Below are 17527 nucleotides of genomic sequence, written 5' to 3'. Positions count from 1 at the left end.
GACTGCAACCAGCCATGGCCTAGATCTTCTTAAGAAGGACTAATATGGAGAGTAGGGAATGGGAACAATATCAGAATTTGGAGGGACCCCTGGATCCCTAGACCTTTCTCCTACAGACCTATATCAATTCAAGGTACTTGCAGATATAGATATGTGTCACAGCTGCTGCAACGCAATGGTGCATGGAATTATAATTTACTTCAAGAAGCATTTCTGCCATGCGATGTACAGGAAATCTTGAAAATAAGAGCATCACCTCGGCTCGAGGAGGATGTGCTGGCTTGGGGCCCGACGAAAACTAGAGTATTTCTGTGAAATCTGCATATGAGTTAGCCTTTGAGGAAACATACAGAAGCACTGCGGAATCGTCAAGCGCTGCTCCGGATGGCCGTTGGGCTTGTTGGAAGCTCATTTGGAAAATCATTGTGCCACCTACGGTCAAAAACTTTGCATGGCGTGTTGCGGTGAACTCCCTCCCAATGTGGCAAAACAAAAACAAGCACAACTTAGAAACGGCTGGGACTTGTCCAATTTGCGTGAGGGAAGAGGAAGACACTTTCCATGCTCTTTGTATGTGTCCTCTGACAGTTCAGTTGTGGGAATGTATGGCAACCGTTTGGAGTCTACCAAAACGGGAGGAACTAAAGAACACAGGCACTGAATGGCTGCTGGAAGTGCTCCATCCACTTTCAGAAATAGAAAGGGGCATGCTGCTGATGTGTTTGTGGCGGGTGTGGCACAATTGAAATGAGTTAACACACAACAAAGAGCCACCTACGATGGAGGCATCGAAACGGTTTTTGATGGGATACTTGGACTCCTTGATATCGCTCAAATATTCAGATGAGGAACTTCTGAAAGGTAAACAGGTTGTCGCATATTGTTTACCCGAACCGCAAGTGATACCGTCTGTTGCTCACAACGTCGCATGGGTTTTGCCTATGAAGGGTTGGTCAAAGCTCAACGTTGATGGCTCTTGGTCTTTAGATGGGAAGGCAGGAGCTGGTATGGTCCTCCGAGACAGCAAGGGTCAGATCATATATAGATCATGCAGGGAGCTCTTTTCCTGCAGGAATGCACTGGAGGCGGAACTAAGTGCATGTATGGGGGGTCTCTCGCTAGCAATTCAGAGAACGGAGCTACCTATTCAGGTAGAAATGGACTCAAGGGAGGCCTTGAACATAATCACAAATGATTCGACTGATAGGTCAATTTTCTCGTCAATGGTGAAGGAAATCAAGCACCTGAGGAGTCTCCGTAATACTACATTCAATTATGTTCATCATAGTCAAAATAATGTTAGTGATTTTTTGGCAAAATTTGCTAGAACCAAGAGTAGAACAGTAGTGTGGCTTAACTCTGGTTTATCAGAGGTCATTGAACTTTGTAATGCAGACCGTGGACTTATCACTTGAGTAATACAAAGTTTCACCCGAAAAAAAAAAATAGGGTGCAAGATATGGACATGCATGTGTTATAGCCATGTACTCCCGTAGGTACCCACATGGTTCCAGCCAGTGCATGCAAGCTTGAGCGACGACACATGCTGTGTGCCGCGCACTACGCGTATTGACGACCCGTGCACATCATCCGCGCCGGGCTCGCGCATCTACGCCAACAAGCCATCGGCATGCATCTACGTCAACGATATGTATCTACACCGACACCTCCCAAGCCGAGCTGCATCGAGCCGGTTCGCAGCGCGGGACACCGGGAGGGCCCGCAATCTTCGTCTTTGAGGCACGCTCACGGACGCGATCTCACCAAGCCGACTCCATCGACCTCCTGCGCGCCGGCACGCTGTCCACCATCCAGCCACCGTTCTGCATCTTCACCGATCGATCTGCCCTGACTCCACGCCATGACATCAAGCTATACTCCTACACCACACCCAAGGAAAAAAATCGTCCAGCACATCTACGAGAAGCAACAACACATGCATCATCCACACGCCAGGCCGGTGTGGAAAGCGATGCAATTCTTCATCGACTTCTCCGGCGCGACACGGCATCGACACTTGATCGCCGCGAGGGACGCCTTCAAGCGACATATTATCGTCGACACGCTGCTGCGACACCATCGCCGACACTTCATCACCAAGGTCTTCATCAACATGGTCTTCACCAACATCTTCGTCAACACACCGCCGCTGCCTTATCCACAAGTTGGACACCTAGCATCCTCTGACAGACTTTTCTGCAAAACGCGACCTCGATGACGGCAATGACCGCGTCACGATGATTGCATCGACCGCGTCATACACAACGGCACGACTGCATCGACACGGCGTCACTATAGTGACGACCCCAAGACGGTCACACGGTTCTGGCAAAACCGATGTGTGCTCGATGGGTTTCCTTCGGTCCTGGCAAAAGCGATGGACTCATCGCCGACGATATCATCTGACATCCGCAAGGTGCATCGTCCACGCTACAACTCCGTTATCTACAACATAGCGTAATTTTTTGCGCCTCCGGCTTTGTGCGGCTACATCATCCACGACGACTACACCATTGACCACGACTACCTCGACCACGGCCACCATGATCGGCTATCTCAACATTGACATCAAGGGCAACGTCTACAACAACTCATCGGCAACAACTCCAGCCAACTACATCCGCGTCGTCACTAGCGTCCACGCCACTCCCGCTGTGACTACGGGAGGGAAGAGAGGAGAAACATGGAAGGCACCAGAAGGGAACGCAGTCACCGCCGTAGGTGCCGACCCATCAGAGACGCAGTTGATGATGGCGCAGTAGAGAAGACGATGGAAGCGCAAGACTTCAAATTCAGTCGTAATCGTCTACTTCACTCCCGTTACGACCGAGGGGGGTATTAGAATATAAATGTGTTTAAGATAGATATTTTTTTGATAAAGGGAATACTAATATCAGGATGATACCAATTACACCCAGCCTCTGCAACAACATAATATCGAGACATAGTCTAGACATTAAGGATGCACACAGCCAAAAAGAGATAAAAAAGAAAGAAAGAAAAAAAGGAAAAAAAAGACCCCGCCGAAGCTATCAGAGACTCGCAGCAGCATGATCAGACCACCACCAAAGGCGACACGTAGACTCTAGGAAGGTAACAGCGCACAAGCGCCTTCGTCGCCCGGTCTAACCACATAGTCATAACCAGGGTTTTCACCCTAGAGATTGTCCAATCTCTGAACAATGCCTTCAACAAGGAAACGACTAAGGAGCCACATTGCCAGGTACAACCAACAAAGGGTAGACCTAGGTTTTCACCCCAGAAATTAAGACACGGTGCTCAAAGAGCTCCACCAGAAGTAGATAGAGATAGGAGTTAGAGATAGAATATATTAAATCATGTATGACTTGCCCTCTACTCCAAGTCTCTCTCCCTCACATGTACTTCTATATATACCCTACACAATGGTCAGATAAATACAACGAATATTGTAGGTTTTACATTTTCTACATTGGGCAACATGACAACATTTGTCTGTCCATTGGAATGTGCAGCGCTTTAGAAGACTTTAGTATCGTGCAACAAAGCAAAAATGACAAATGTTCTGAATAAATCATACCTGTCGCTCTTGGGCTGTAGGACGAACACTGCTTGGCGTAGTTGGTTTCGGTAAAAGGAAGGCCATGATGGCAAACATCGCGTCCATGTTCTTATTGGATATACGCTGCTCCACCTTGATTAACTCTTGGGACAGGTTCCCAGCGTTGTAGAAAAGGCACACGAAGTTGGTGTCCGCCTCCTGGCAGTCCGTGACGAGCTTCAAGGCCTCACCAAGGACATCGGCCAGCGCCTCAAGCGTGCGCATCACCCCCCAGTTGTCCATTAGCTCCTCGTTATCCTGGTACTGTGATAACGTACTACTGAGTATCTCGACGCGGCTTTGTATTTGCTTGCAGACATCCTCATTCTGCTTCACCATGTCTGCAGCCTTCTTGATCTTCATCACAATTTCCACAATCTTGGTCACGGTGGTCACTGCATCACCCATCATATCCTAGGCATAGAGTCGCGGAGTACAATGAACTAAATTTAGTATTAAACTGAGCAATTCACGGAAGGAACTAATAAGCTGATTAACAGTTAAAGAGTACTAACCTGGATTCTTGGCTTCTCCTTTGTTTCCCTACAGATGTAAACGAGTGATTCCTGTACAGGCTCGGCAGCAAGCCTTCCCGAATTAACGAGCTAATCTCTAATGGACACAAATAACACGCTTGTTTCCATCGAGGACAGAGTCTTCTCTGGAAATTTCCAAGAAATGAGAATAGTCAGATTGTACGACAGCATGTTGAAATAAACCGTCCAACCGTGTTATGACGAGCCAATGACAGCGCCATGACCACTTTTAATAATTTTTTTCTTCCTTTCACATCACCGTGATCACTTTTAATATTGCCATATGGATCTCTCGTTGGTGCGTCACAAAAGAGAAAGACTGGGTCTTGCAGTGAAAAAAAAGAGGTTGCTTCAGAGTAGTTCCATGCCTCGTATTAGGCAAGGAGTGACTTCATAGTTATGATGTTCCTACTGTTTGTACATGTCATTTTTTTTACTCAATAATACAATGCTAGACATCGAAAATGCGTAGAATGCAAGCCAAAGTGGCACAATTTGCTGTCCTTAATCTACATAAAGGGTGCCAAACAAGAAGAGACCAAAATGTAAGCATAAGACCATTTTGTCATATAAGGCCTCTTTGATTCAAAGGATTTTTACAGTAAATTTGGAGGACTGCGATCCTTAGGAATTATTTGTTGAAAATTCGCCAACAAGATCGATCACATCAAATCACATGACACACATGCACGAAAAACTGATAGCCAAGGGACCCTTGTCGTGCCCTCTTTTCTTCCTCTCTATCTCTTCTTTTCTATTTTCTCTCCATGATGTCTTTTCTCGCCACTTGTACAATCTCACGGCCTAGCCGTGTATATATATGCAAAAGCATAACCGATGCAAATCAGCTAACCTACTCGTTCACGACATCCTACTACTCGGACTAGGACACAAACTGGAGTAGTAATCAAACTTACACGCCTATTACCATGGCATGTAAGCCAATACGACAGCTCCTTCCTTTCTAATTATACGGCCACGTCCTAGTACTAATCCTAACGGGACTAGCACTAGAACCTCTCACGTGTATACCTAACTTAGCACTTGACCAACTTCAGTTTGGATTACTCCAACATTCACGCCGTAATCCAAACATCCGACTCTTTACACGAACGAGACACACAAGGCACAATTTCCTTTTTCCATCCGCTCTCGCTCTCAATTCTCCTCAGTGACGCATCTCAACTGTAGCAGACGGCTCACAAATCCGAGCTCTTGGACGCGTCTTACAAGAACTAATGTGCACACCTTGATGACGGCTCACAACTTCGCCATCTCCATCATGCACCCTCCAATGATGATCTCGATGATTTTCTCGGTGTCGCAACTTCGGCACCTCCATAACCATCAACGATCACCAATGCCTTGCTAACGACAGCCTGTCGCCCTCCTCTAGGTCGTTCTGCCCGTTGTCATGCTTGCGACAGAACCTTCACCACCTTTTTGTCGTCGCTCCGCCGAACGACTATCTCTTATCCTCCAAGTCGCTGCACCCCCAACGACTATTACCTGCTCTCCTCGTCGCTGCACCACCCAGCGACTATATCGCCCGCTCCTCCTCGTCGTTGTACTACCCAACGACTATATGGCCCGCCCCGAGGCGCTAGTCAGGTCGCCACCCCGGGGCAAGCGCAGCTTCACTCGAACCTTGCTCTAGATACCAATTGTTGAAAATTCGCCCACAAAATCGATCACATCAAATCACACGAACACACGTGCACGAAAAAACTGATAGCCAAGCGGCCCTTGTCGTGCCCTCTTTTCTTCCTCTTTATCTCTTCTTTTCTATTATCTCTCCATGATGTCTTTTCTCGCCACGTGTACAATCTCACGGCCTAGCCGTGTATATATATGCAAAAGCATAACCGATGCAAAATCACCTAACCTACTCGTACACGACATCCTACTACTACTCGGACTAGGACACAAACTACTCCCTCCGTCCCGTAATGTAGGACGTTTTTTGGCACTACATTAGTGTCTAAAAAATTTTTATATTATAAGACGGAGGGAGTAGTAATCAAACTTACACGCCTATTACCATGGCGTGTAAGCCAATACGACAGCTCCTTCCTTCCTAATTATACGGCCACGTCCTAGTACTAATCCTAACGGGACTAGCACTACGACCTCTTACGTGTACACCTAACTTAGCACTTGACCAACTTCAGTTTGGATTACTCCAACATTATTCCGTACAAAGGTTATTTTATTCCTAGGTTATTTTTAGTCTGCTTTGTGCGGATCATTTTTAATTTTGTTGGGAATGCACTTGATTTAGATTCCATCACCACCATGCTTTTATCCACTCTGCCCTATCGGTCACAATTTTCCTGACAGAAACCACTTCAGATTTACATTGATAAAGCTGCACTCAGCGAAAGCAACAAACTTACACTACTATTGATATGGGTTCGGTTTTTAACCCGAGGGCGATGAACCCATATCACCATCGGTTCCGGTTGGTAACTGATGGCGATAGATAACTATCTTTGCATATCACCATCGGCTCTTGATTGGAACTGATGCATATCTTTCCCTGTCGCTATATGCTCCCAAAACATATGGCTAATTTTTTCCTGCAGACCAAGTTTAATTTTTGTTTTGAGGAAAGGGACAGTTTGCCCCCTATTTTCATTGCTGAAGTCGAGTAACAGCAAATACAAAGGTTTGTTCTTGTTGAGGTATGGCACTCTGAGCATCACACCAGGTTTCCTCAGCACCCCGTGTCTGAGATGGCAGAGCAAAAATCCCAATCTGCAAACTATGTCAGCAGCGAGAACTGCTACAGTCCGCTAACTGAAACACCAGCGCTACCAGTAGAACTCTCACTGCAATGTCTGGATCCATTAACAGGAAACGGCAATCGACAAAGGGGCTAGGACAAAGTACCGTAAACGACTAGCAATTGCTGACTTGCAGCAAAACCCACCACCGTCTAAATTCAGTTTTCGCTTGTATATCTGTACTTGGGCTAAGCATAATGTCAGAGTTTGCACCAGTTGAGTTCAGAGTTTGCAAGCCTGTATTGGCTCTAACAGACAAAACAGAGTTCATGTGGCTTTTGCAGTGTCTGGCGCAGTCCTAGAACCTGAGAGATTCTTTGGGCGAAGCCAAGTTCAACATTCTTGTTAACATTAGCTCTCCTCATGTTACTTGCAGGCGTGCCTCATGCTCATTAAGATGCATGATTTTCAGCTTTCTATTCTTAAATGCTTGCTTAGATCAGGCTGAATTTTCAGTGTGATGTTTCTTTACATCAAACGGTTTCATGTTTATATAGGGTGAACAACATCACCGTGGTGGGTACAAGATAGGTTGTTACATGATATCAGAATCGAGAAGATGGAGATAACAACTTGAACAGTTTAGGCTTTATCTCAACCTTAACCGTGATACAAAAGACATCTAGAAGATTCTAATCCACTCGTCATATCTGACCCATCGACAGTGTCGGCTTGATCATTGGCATGATAGTTATCGCAGATTTTAAGCTTCTGGAGGCAAGATTTTTAATTTCGGAAACAGAAAACTTCCAGACGTCATCGAAATATGTGAAATTTTGGAAACTTTGCATATTTCAGAAATTCTTTCAGGTTTTGAGCTTTTAGAATTCAATAAATTTTAACCTAGTATGAATATTAGGTTGAATGTCTGGAAATTACAGGGTTACAAGTAGTTCGGACCCCATCGAAATATGTGAAATTTCAGAAATTTCATTGAAAGTTTGAACCCTGTCTGGACTCTGGAGGTGTTGCTGCGTTGGCAGAGCCAGAGGTCTTTTCGTCCGGGAGGTAGTTGTCAGTAAAGCGGTAACAACACTCCATGGCGGAGTGCCCCGACTTGACATGTGAGGCCCCATTATTGTTGTACTCAGTACACCAACCTATATCGTTGTTGTAGCCTTGTACGAGTGGTAAAGTCAGAAAGTTGTAGTGTAGCTCGAATTCCCTGGTACCTGCATGAACAGCAAAATTTTAAAAAGTAAAGACAAATCAACAATTCTTAAATTTTGAGACAATGTTTATGACCAAATGTATTTGTCGTCTGTATGACATCCGACGACCCCCCCCCCCTCCCCCCCCCCCCCCCCCCCCCCCAAAAAAAAACTTCTGCTCAACAGTGTACACAAGTTTGAGCATCAATTTTGTTATTTTCTGTATGAGCTACTAGAATGTTATTTGGACACAAAAATATGCAAGCACCTACAACAGTTTGTCATAATCAATCCCACAAAGTTTCAGAATGTTTTGATTGTTTTACTAATTTTTATTTTAAATTTCATGCAGGCACCTTGCAGCTCGAGCTTTGAAAAACCACTCTGGGGGTAAGGTGAGCGCCGCAGTCGACTCCGTTGTGTTTGCCATGCATGGCTGTTGCCACCGTGGCCTCTGCAACGCCCACAGGGTGCCGTGTCCGCACTGGTAGGATCCACCACAACCAGGTGACACATTATTGGCCAAGGATTGGAAGCCGCTTCCGGAGCTTGAACCATGGAGAAGCTCGATGCGTCGGTCAAGTTCGCCATCTACACATAGCGTGCGTGAGGGAAACTGATTCGATGTGAGGATAGCTGCATAGAGGGCAGATAGGTTGTCGACGGTCGTCCATGTCAAGGCCAGCGATAGGCGAGTTTCTGCTCGGTGGGGGGCTTTCCGACGGGGGCGAGCTCATCCATTTGAAGATGTGTGTGGATGTTGTTGGGGCGAGAGCGAGGGTGAGACGCAAACACGTTGGTGATGGCGCTCCACAACATCTTCGGACATCTCCAGGTGCATCAGCTGGATGAGAACTTCCTGAGAGAGAGAGAGTTCATCAGATTGGACATGATCTGTTGATTAATTTGTTCACCTCCAATAAGTGTAGAGCGGTTTCATCTTTGCCACAGTCTGACATCTTTACCCGTAGACGAGACTGAGAGAGGACCTTGTCCTGATCGGGGAAGCTGTCGTCCAGGTTACCAGCTACCCAAAGAGCCCAGCGCTACTAATCCACGGGAGGATCTGTGCCTCAAAGTACAACCCCATAATACGCTAATTTGATTCGATTATTTATATGACAAAGCCACCTAATAAGATAACTAATGATTCAGTGAGTTTATTTCATGGATTAGGTCCAGTTATCGTATACAGATATGTATCTCACAACACCATCGCTATCTCAAGGTGTTGTTGCATCACACAGACATTATCGGTAGTTCGGTATCTCGCCGGCCCCATCATACGGCAGCCAAGCATCTCGCCTCCTTCACGCGTACAGCCAAAACCTCATTGGACAAACAATACCCTGGACTAAACTACATGAAGAACGAAGACATAATGCAGATACATGAATCAAGGTTAAAGCTAAAATCTTCAATCCCCATGGCAAAAGGAATCCACGTACCAGCCACTATACAATCGCTGAGACGAGCAAGCAGATAAGAGATGCCATGGGTGCTGAGCAGTCCATCTCTTTGGAACCGATCGAGCCCATATAATCTGACCAACAATTAATAATAAAGATTGGGTATACCTAAAAACAAGTATTTTTTTTGTCATGAGAGATAATATAGATGAAAACATCTTGTTTATACGATATCTAATCTAGATATATTTCAAGATTGTAACACAGCCTTTTTTTTCATATCAAAGCTGGTACTCCGGAGGGAAGAGCCATGTTACCCCATTATAGAACTTTGACGGCATAGAAGTACCGGATTTCATGTTGAACACCTCGCTCGTGTCCATAAAATAAATGGGACAATTGCATTTTTACCCCTAGTTGGTTCCTACCCACGGGGTTTGCCCTTACTTTTCGAGCTTGCTCAGTTTTGCCCTTACTTTTTCCGTCGTGGTCCCTCGAATGCCCTTTGACCGTTTGACCAAAACTTTGAAAATTCATAACTAATTCATATGAACTCAGAAAAATGAAAATAAGATATCAAAATGTTCAGATAAACATTACCTTTATGTGCATATCATTTGCATTCAGGACAAAAACACCCTTTAAACTACCTGAGGTAATTAATGTTATTAACATTATTAAAAATAAAAAGGTATAAACAATATTTTTTTCATGAATAAAAATTACAAGCAAATGTAGGTGATGTTTTCTGAACATCCAGATATCTTATTTGCATTTTTCTGAGTTCGTATCATCTTGTTAAGAATGTTCTAACGACTTTGACCATTAATTGGAAACTTCATAACAAGTTGATACGAACTCAAAAAAATGCAAATAAGATATTAGGATGTTTAGAAAACATCACCTACATTTGCATGTAATTTTTATTCATGAAAAATATATTGTTTATACCTTTTTATTTTTAATAATGTTAATAACATTAATTACCTCAGGTAGTTTAAAGGGTGCTTTCATCCTGAATGCAAATGATATGCACATAAAGGTAATGTTTATCTGAACATTTTGATATCTTATTTGCATTTTTCTGAGTTCATATGAATTAGTTATGAATTTTCAAAGTTTTGGTCAAACTGTCAAAGGGCATTCGAGGGACCTCGATGGAAAAGGTAAGGGCAAAACTGAGCAAGCTCGAAAAGTAAGGGCAAAACCCGTGGGTAGGAACCAACTAGGGGTAAAAATGCAATTGTCCCAAAATAAATTGCATCTTGCTCCACCTGTCCACAAGGTGCCGTGACAGACTTGGAGTGGAGCTAACGAAGAGTGCTCGATCGCCGCCTAGCCCTCCGGTAAGTGGCACCCACTCGTGTGTGCTAAAGTCTGCTTCAAGAACATCCACCTTGAGAGTGACCCACAAAGCTTGAGGATGGAGCTGACGGCTATGCCTTACCATGAGTAGCTTCCCATGTGACTCGATGAGGTGCCGGCTAATTATGGTGATATTATCAAGTTTGACCTCTGGCGCAAACTCAGCTGAGCAATTGATATAGGTCAAATCATTATCTTCTTCCTCTTCCTTCTTTTCATCGTCGTTGTCTTCTTCCTCTCCATCCTCTTCATTCTCATCATCGTCTTCCTCATCAGAAGTAGTCAATGATTCATAATAATCATAGTTGATTGATTTCTTGATGACACGTGGTCCCATTGCAACCATAGGCCTTCCTTCTCCATCCAATGCAAGATCAATGGGGATGAGGTCCTCAGCTGTGGTGATGGCATACAGTTTATCACCATGAAACGCGATGTCAATGAGGTAGGTATATTGTGTTGCCCATCCCATGGCCCTGGCGTCCACACACCTTTCCCTCGCTGGAATACAATGAGCGGATGCTTCCTGTTGTTGGTGATGACGACGATGAAATCGTCGACCGTCGAGCGCATGAGGAACTTGCGGACAAGAGACCTCTCCTGGACGACGACATCAAGCTCGGGTAGCGGCAGAGACCTGTATGAAAACGGATTGTGCAAGACATAGTTGCGGACGACGTAGTACTCTGCTTGGTCCTCGTTGGTGTGCTTCTGGCCGAGGCCGAGGGCCAGCCAGTCATTGGTGGAGCCAGCAGTCATGGCGTTCTCGGGGAGTCGGTGCATGTGGCCATTGTAGGAGGCGATGACAAAGCTGTCCCGAAGGGCGATCCATGGCAGCGGGCGCGCTTGGTGGCCATGGTGGCGCACGGCAGAGTGCCATGGATGGTAGAGAGCGCGGCAGTGGGCACAATTTGTTGGGTCAGGAAGGTTGGCCACCATGAGGACGAGGAACTTGGGCATTAGTAGGCACCATTGCAGGATCGACGACAGGAGGCCCATATTGGAGAAGCTTATTTTTCTGCTTGTCGATTCGATTCGATCGTATTGGTGGTGTGCAGCCTTGTGCCTTGATCGTATATATAGCACCAGAAAAGAAGTTTTTTTTTTGAACACCACCAGAAAAGAAGTTGGGCTGTCCGAATCCTGTTACGTGTTAGTATTGGTCACGTATGCGTGTATGATTGTTGGTCCAAGCCAAGACTCGTTTGGCAACTGATAGCCGGTCGACCGGCAGAAACATTTCCTAACTCGTTTACCAAAAAAAAATTTGTTAGCGGCCCCGTTTTTTCTCTCGGCTTCTTCTTTTGGACCTGAGCCTCTATACATTTGTTTCTGCCATGGGTATTTCTTGAGCACTGCCGCATGAACTATCTGCTATCACTGCTTCAGAGATTTCACTTACCTAAACCAGAACGGGCTCTATTTCTCCCATTAACTCGGGTGGTAGATTTGATCTGCCCATGGTTTTGGTTCCATGACGGCATCAATGAGGTGGTGACGGCAACGACGGGTTGGAATAAGGTTTCTTCGGTATCTCCCACCTTGATGACATCTGACCCGACGCATACGAAGGGCTAGTGGAGGTTAGTTGATGCGAGATATCTTGGCTCCAATCGGATCTTTGTAGTTGGTGTCTCAATCAAAGGGGATAGTTGCATAGCTTTTGGTGCCGCGACTTCGACCACTCCTTTCAGTTCGAGGTACAGCAAGCTCAAAATTTTCCAACCCTCTAGACTTGTGGTGAAGGATTGCATGCTTGTCCTGCTTAGGGTGTTTCAGAGGCGATGCTCCTTCAGTCCGGACGCGTTTTCTCCCGCAAACCGGAGACAAACATGGGGAGCTTTGCGGGAGTCCGGACCACTGCCGCGTCTGCTTCTGACCGCCGTAGCCCACCAACCTCCCCGCTCGGTCTCTTCCATGCTTTCCTTCTGATGCACGTGCCGCTTACCGCCGCGCATTCATGCTGGCCCAAAGCACGCAGCGGCTGGCATGGATGCCGCGATGTGACCGAAGGGAGGGAGGTCGACACTGACCGACGCGACCTCTCAGGAGCCGCCGCTTCAATGCGGACGTAGCTTCCCGAGGAATAGACTCCGGCCACTGCGCCATGTTGAAGCAGCTGACTGGCACCTCACATGGCGTGTCTGAGGCTATATAAGCCGCGCCCTGGTGACATCCACATCGCAATCTATCGTCCTCCTTCCCTCTCCCTGCCCATCATCTTCCACATCTCCGGCGATGGGCAAGTCCGGGGCGTCGGCGCCGGCAGGCGGCGGTTCTAGGGCGGGTTCGAGCAGATCATGGCGACGCCGCTCTCAAACTCCGGGGTCATCGTCCTCATCGGCCGGCGGCTCCTCGACGAAAGCGGAGATCGTCATCTCCTACAGCGACAAGGAGGACCAGCCGTCGCCGCAGCAGTAGCAGTCCGCATCGGCGATGGCAGGCCAGGTGTATGCCACCACCGACATGGAGTATGAGGAGCTCCATCGCTCCGTGCTCCACCTCAACGGCCCAGCTCCACCACCGGGGACGCTCCTCCCCGTGAAGCAGTGGCCGGCATCCCCTCCGCACTCTCCCTCGTGCAACCGCGGCGTCCAAATTGGACGCCGCGTGAAGGAAGAGTGCCTCTCGCCCCCGCCAATGCGTGTCAAGGAGGATCGGGTCTCTCCGCCGCCCTGGTGTGTCAAGGAGGAGCAGCCCTCTCCACCCGGGCAGTCAAGGCGGAGTGCTGCTCGCTGCCGCCCGTGCCCAATGCAATCACGAAAGCACTCGGTCGCCTTCGGCACTACCTCCACGACGACGGTTGCGGCAACTCTTCATCGCCTCGGAGCGCCCTAACGACGTAGGAGTACACCGACAGGGAGTAGCGGCGGCGGGACAGGCGCAACGCGATGCATCAGTCAGAGTTCGCTGAGTCCGATGTCCCGTCGCCACACATCGCGGTTGAGCCGGTGCACTCCTGGGCTCTGGACCACTCCGTGGGGACAACGGAGATGAGAAAGCGCCGACTCCGCTACCTCGACTGGGAGATGGCAAGGTACGGCGATGAGTGGTCTCTCGCCGAGATCACCGTCGCCAATGTCGCCTCCTCCAAGGCCTGCCGTCCTCTCCCCCCCTCCCCCGCCCACGTCGTCGGTGGCCGCGGCCGCACTGCACACTGCGCGGGAGAAAGCGAAGAGGATCATCCGCGAGCGTCATGCAGCTGCCAGGACGCCCTGCCGCAATGCCGCCACCTTTCGCCACCCAAACCCCGAGACGACGACTCCGACACCGGATCAGGCGACGATGACGGAGGAAGAGCCACCGGCTAGCCGGACATGGTGTACGAGGTCACCGTCAAGTATAGGGTAGTTTAGGATTTTATTTTAAGGTTTTTAATTCACCGAGCGGAATATCGTCCGGTTTTATGTATAAATTGTTCTATTTCAAATAAAATCCATCGTGTTTATATCAAAATTCACCTAGTTTACACAAATTTCATCCCGTTGGTTCGAACGGTTGTCAAAGTGTATGTGGCTATGGTTGGATGGCGGCCTCCCGCATCTGTGTCTGCGGACTGGTCCCCCTACCCCCCCCCCCCCCACCCCAGCGGACAGATGCGGAGAAAATTTGCGGGTTGCCATTGGAGACGCCCTTAGCGACTATTAGCAAACTTGCCCATGCATTGCAATGGGAGACAAAAAAATTACCCACTAGCCAAATAAGTATGACTCAATACCCCAATATATGAGTGTCTCCTATTTTAACACGGTGGCTCATCATGTTGCCACTTATCTACCTTCCCTACCTCGCCGATGATGTCCACGATGTCCACGTGATCGCAATGTATGCGACGTGGTAAATCCCAAGGCATTGAGCTTGCCACAACACAACACACTTGTCATTGTGTCGTGCAAGGGAATGTTTAAAACTTTAAAAACAAATCTCATCAATAACAAACTACTCCCAACGCATGGACATCTAAAGACTTTTCAACAACTAATCAAATCCTAGACATAAAAGACTTTTGAATCAGCGAACAGTTATTCGAATCGACGTTTTTTTTTGAAATTTGAGACATTTTTCGAAATTTGTTTTTTTGAAATGCATGAACAATTTTTGAATTCATGAACTTTTTTTGACTCGGCAAAAAATTGAATCGATGAACATCTTTTAAAACTGGGGAACAAATTATGAAATTCTGATATTTTTTTTGACTTTTTGTGACCATTTGCTAAAATTTCATGGACAGTTTTTCAGATTCATAAATATGTTTTCAATTCACAATCATCTTTTCAAAATCATGCACATGATTTTATTTCCTGACATTTTTTTCCCAAAATATGGATTGTTTTTATAGTTTTCGAATAGTTTTATAAAATCACCAAACATTTTTTGGATACGTGAAAATGTTATGATTTCTTGAGCATTTTTTTAGTTCAGAAACATTATATGATTTCTTGAATATTTTTTCAAAACTCCCAACTTTTTGAAATTGGGAAATCCTGAATTAATTTAAAGAAGAAAATAACAAGAAAAATGAGAAAAGAAAAGACACAAAAACGTATTGAAAAAAACAGAGTCGTCACTCCCGCACATGGGCCGGCCCATAAACACGTACGTGGGGGAGGTGGTGCGTGGAGGAAAAAAGGGGAGGACCTGGGGATCGAACCTTAGTCTCCAGGGTGGGGAAAAGGGGGAGGACCTGAGGATCAAACCTTGGTCTCCAGGGTGAAAGAGTCCACTGTGGCATTTGTGCGTCGGTGATATATATATATATATATGGTATCGTCTCCATAAAAGAAGCAAGCATTATGGCGAATTTGGAAAGAAAAATTGAATTGCTTTCCTCACTTATGGGTGGCATAGTGGTTAATTTATAGCAATTTCGGGGGTATTTTTTGGACGGACATGCAGAAGCACTAATTCCTTTATTAGTAGGTATAGAATAGTTCTGGTTGGTAGCAGTGGGTGCCTATTGCGATCTTCAAGGGTGTTTACATGTGTTCCCTTACTGCCTATTCAGTGCAAGATCCAGCATACCGCAACCGGCAAGGAAGAAGGCAGTCAGAAAGGCTTTCCATGTGATCTTTTTTCCAGAGGTGGTTTTATGTCAAGTTTCTCCCCTTGTGTACTAACTACAATTTTCATTAATAAATATAATATCTAAGGTGCCCTTTAGGTATATTCTCTAAAACAAGGATAGACAAACATACTCTCTACTGGAAACTTCTATCGAGATATATGTCGGATGCTTCGTTATAGATCAAATGCTTTGTCATGATGTTTAATGACACTAAAATGCAGCAGAACGTATAAATGTCTTTATCTTCATCTTTACTATTTATTAAATGTTTGGTCTGATGTTTCATGCGTTCATCCATACATCACAACATCTCACGTATATTTTCCACATATAGACACTCTAAAAAATGACAAACTAACTTGAATTCAACATAACTAATCTGCAATAATCAAACTTAACCACACATATAAATCTCTAAAACTGTAGACTAAACCATAGAGGCATGCAATTTTATATTTATTTTTAGTTTTATCCATGTCTTGAAAGACATAGTCTAAAATATTTTTCCTAAATGCGAGTGTAATTAAAATGGGTTTGCAAGACCTTAATGACGTGACTGGATATAGTATAAGCTTAATAAATAGATTTTACAACGAAAGACTAAACTGGGGTACCAAGGGCTAAGGCTGGACATCAATCCACAAGGAACTGGTTGGGAAACTATCCTAGCAAACGAATACTCCAGCTTCATGCTAGGGGAAGTCGGCATTTCAGCTGGGATCTGGCCAAAACAAGAATGCTAGTGAGTAGTTCGAAGATCGCGATAGATAACTATCTTTCCCTATCACCATGAGCTCCCAACTGAAACTGATGCCTATCTTTCCCTGACGCCGTCGGCTCCCAACAAAACAGATGGCTAATCTTTCCTTGCACATCATCTACACGGCGGCCACCGCGTACAAAGCCCAGTTTCTTGGATTAACTCCCTCCCCTATGGATCGCATGGTTTGGAAAGTCTGGGCTCCCCCGAAGGTAAATTTTTTCGCATGGTTGGCCCTCCAAGATAGGATCTGGACTGCCGATCGTCTGGAGAGACGGGGTTGGGCAAATTGTGGCCTCTGTCCTCTTTGTAAAAGGGAACAAGAAACTGGTGCGCATCTCTTTTTCAAGTGCCGCTATACGCTTAGACTATGGAGGTCAATCATCGCCAAGCTTGGCCTTGCTCACATGGACACCTCTGACTGGCACCTTACTTACTCTGTCCACGAATGGTGGGACAAGCGAACTGACAACCGTGTCCCCAGCCGAAGCGCCTCGGCCTCCCTCACCATGCTTGTCTCTTGGACCATTTGGAATGAGCGCACCGCTCGGGTGTTCCGGCACAAGTGCGCGCCGCCGCCTATCCTTCTTAACATCATCATGGACGAGGCAAAGCTTTGGGTTACTGCGGGTGCTAAAAGACTAGGGTCTATTATCTTGCGTGAGTAATCGTCATGCCGTGTATGTGGGTGTTATTGTAAAACTCTAATCTTTATTCCTCTCTTATTTAATAGATGAGGCAAATCTTTGCCTCCATTTCGAAAAAAGTTAAAATTTTCTATTGAGGAAAGGGACAGTTTGTCCCCTGTTAGCTTTTTAATCTTGATTATATCTCTGCATATGTAGTTTTTGATATGCATGTACGTAGTTGAGACG

This window comes from Triticum aestivum, chromosome 3D (assembly GCF_018294505.1).
Source record: "Triticum aestivum cultivar Chinese Spring chromosome 3D, IWGSC CS RefSeq v2.1, whole genome shotgun sequence".
Lineage (NCBI taxonomy): Eukaryota > Viridiplantae > Streptophyta > Magnoliopsida > Poales > Poaceae > Triticum > Triticum aestivum.
Note: the sequence above shows the minus strand (reverse complement) of the source record.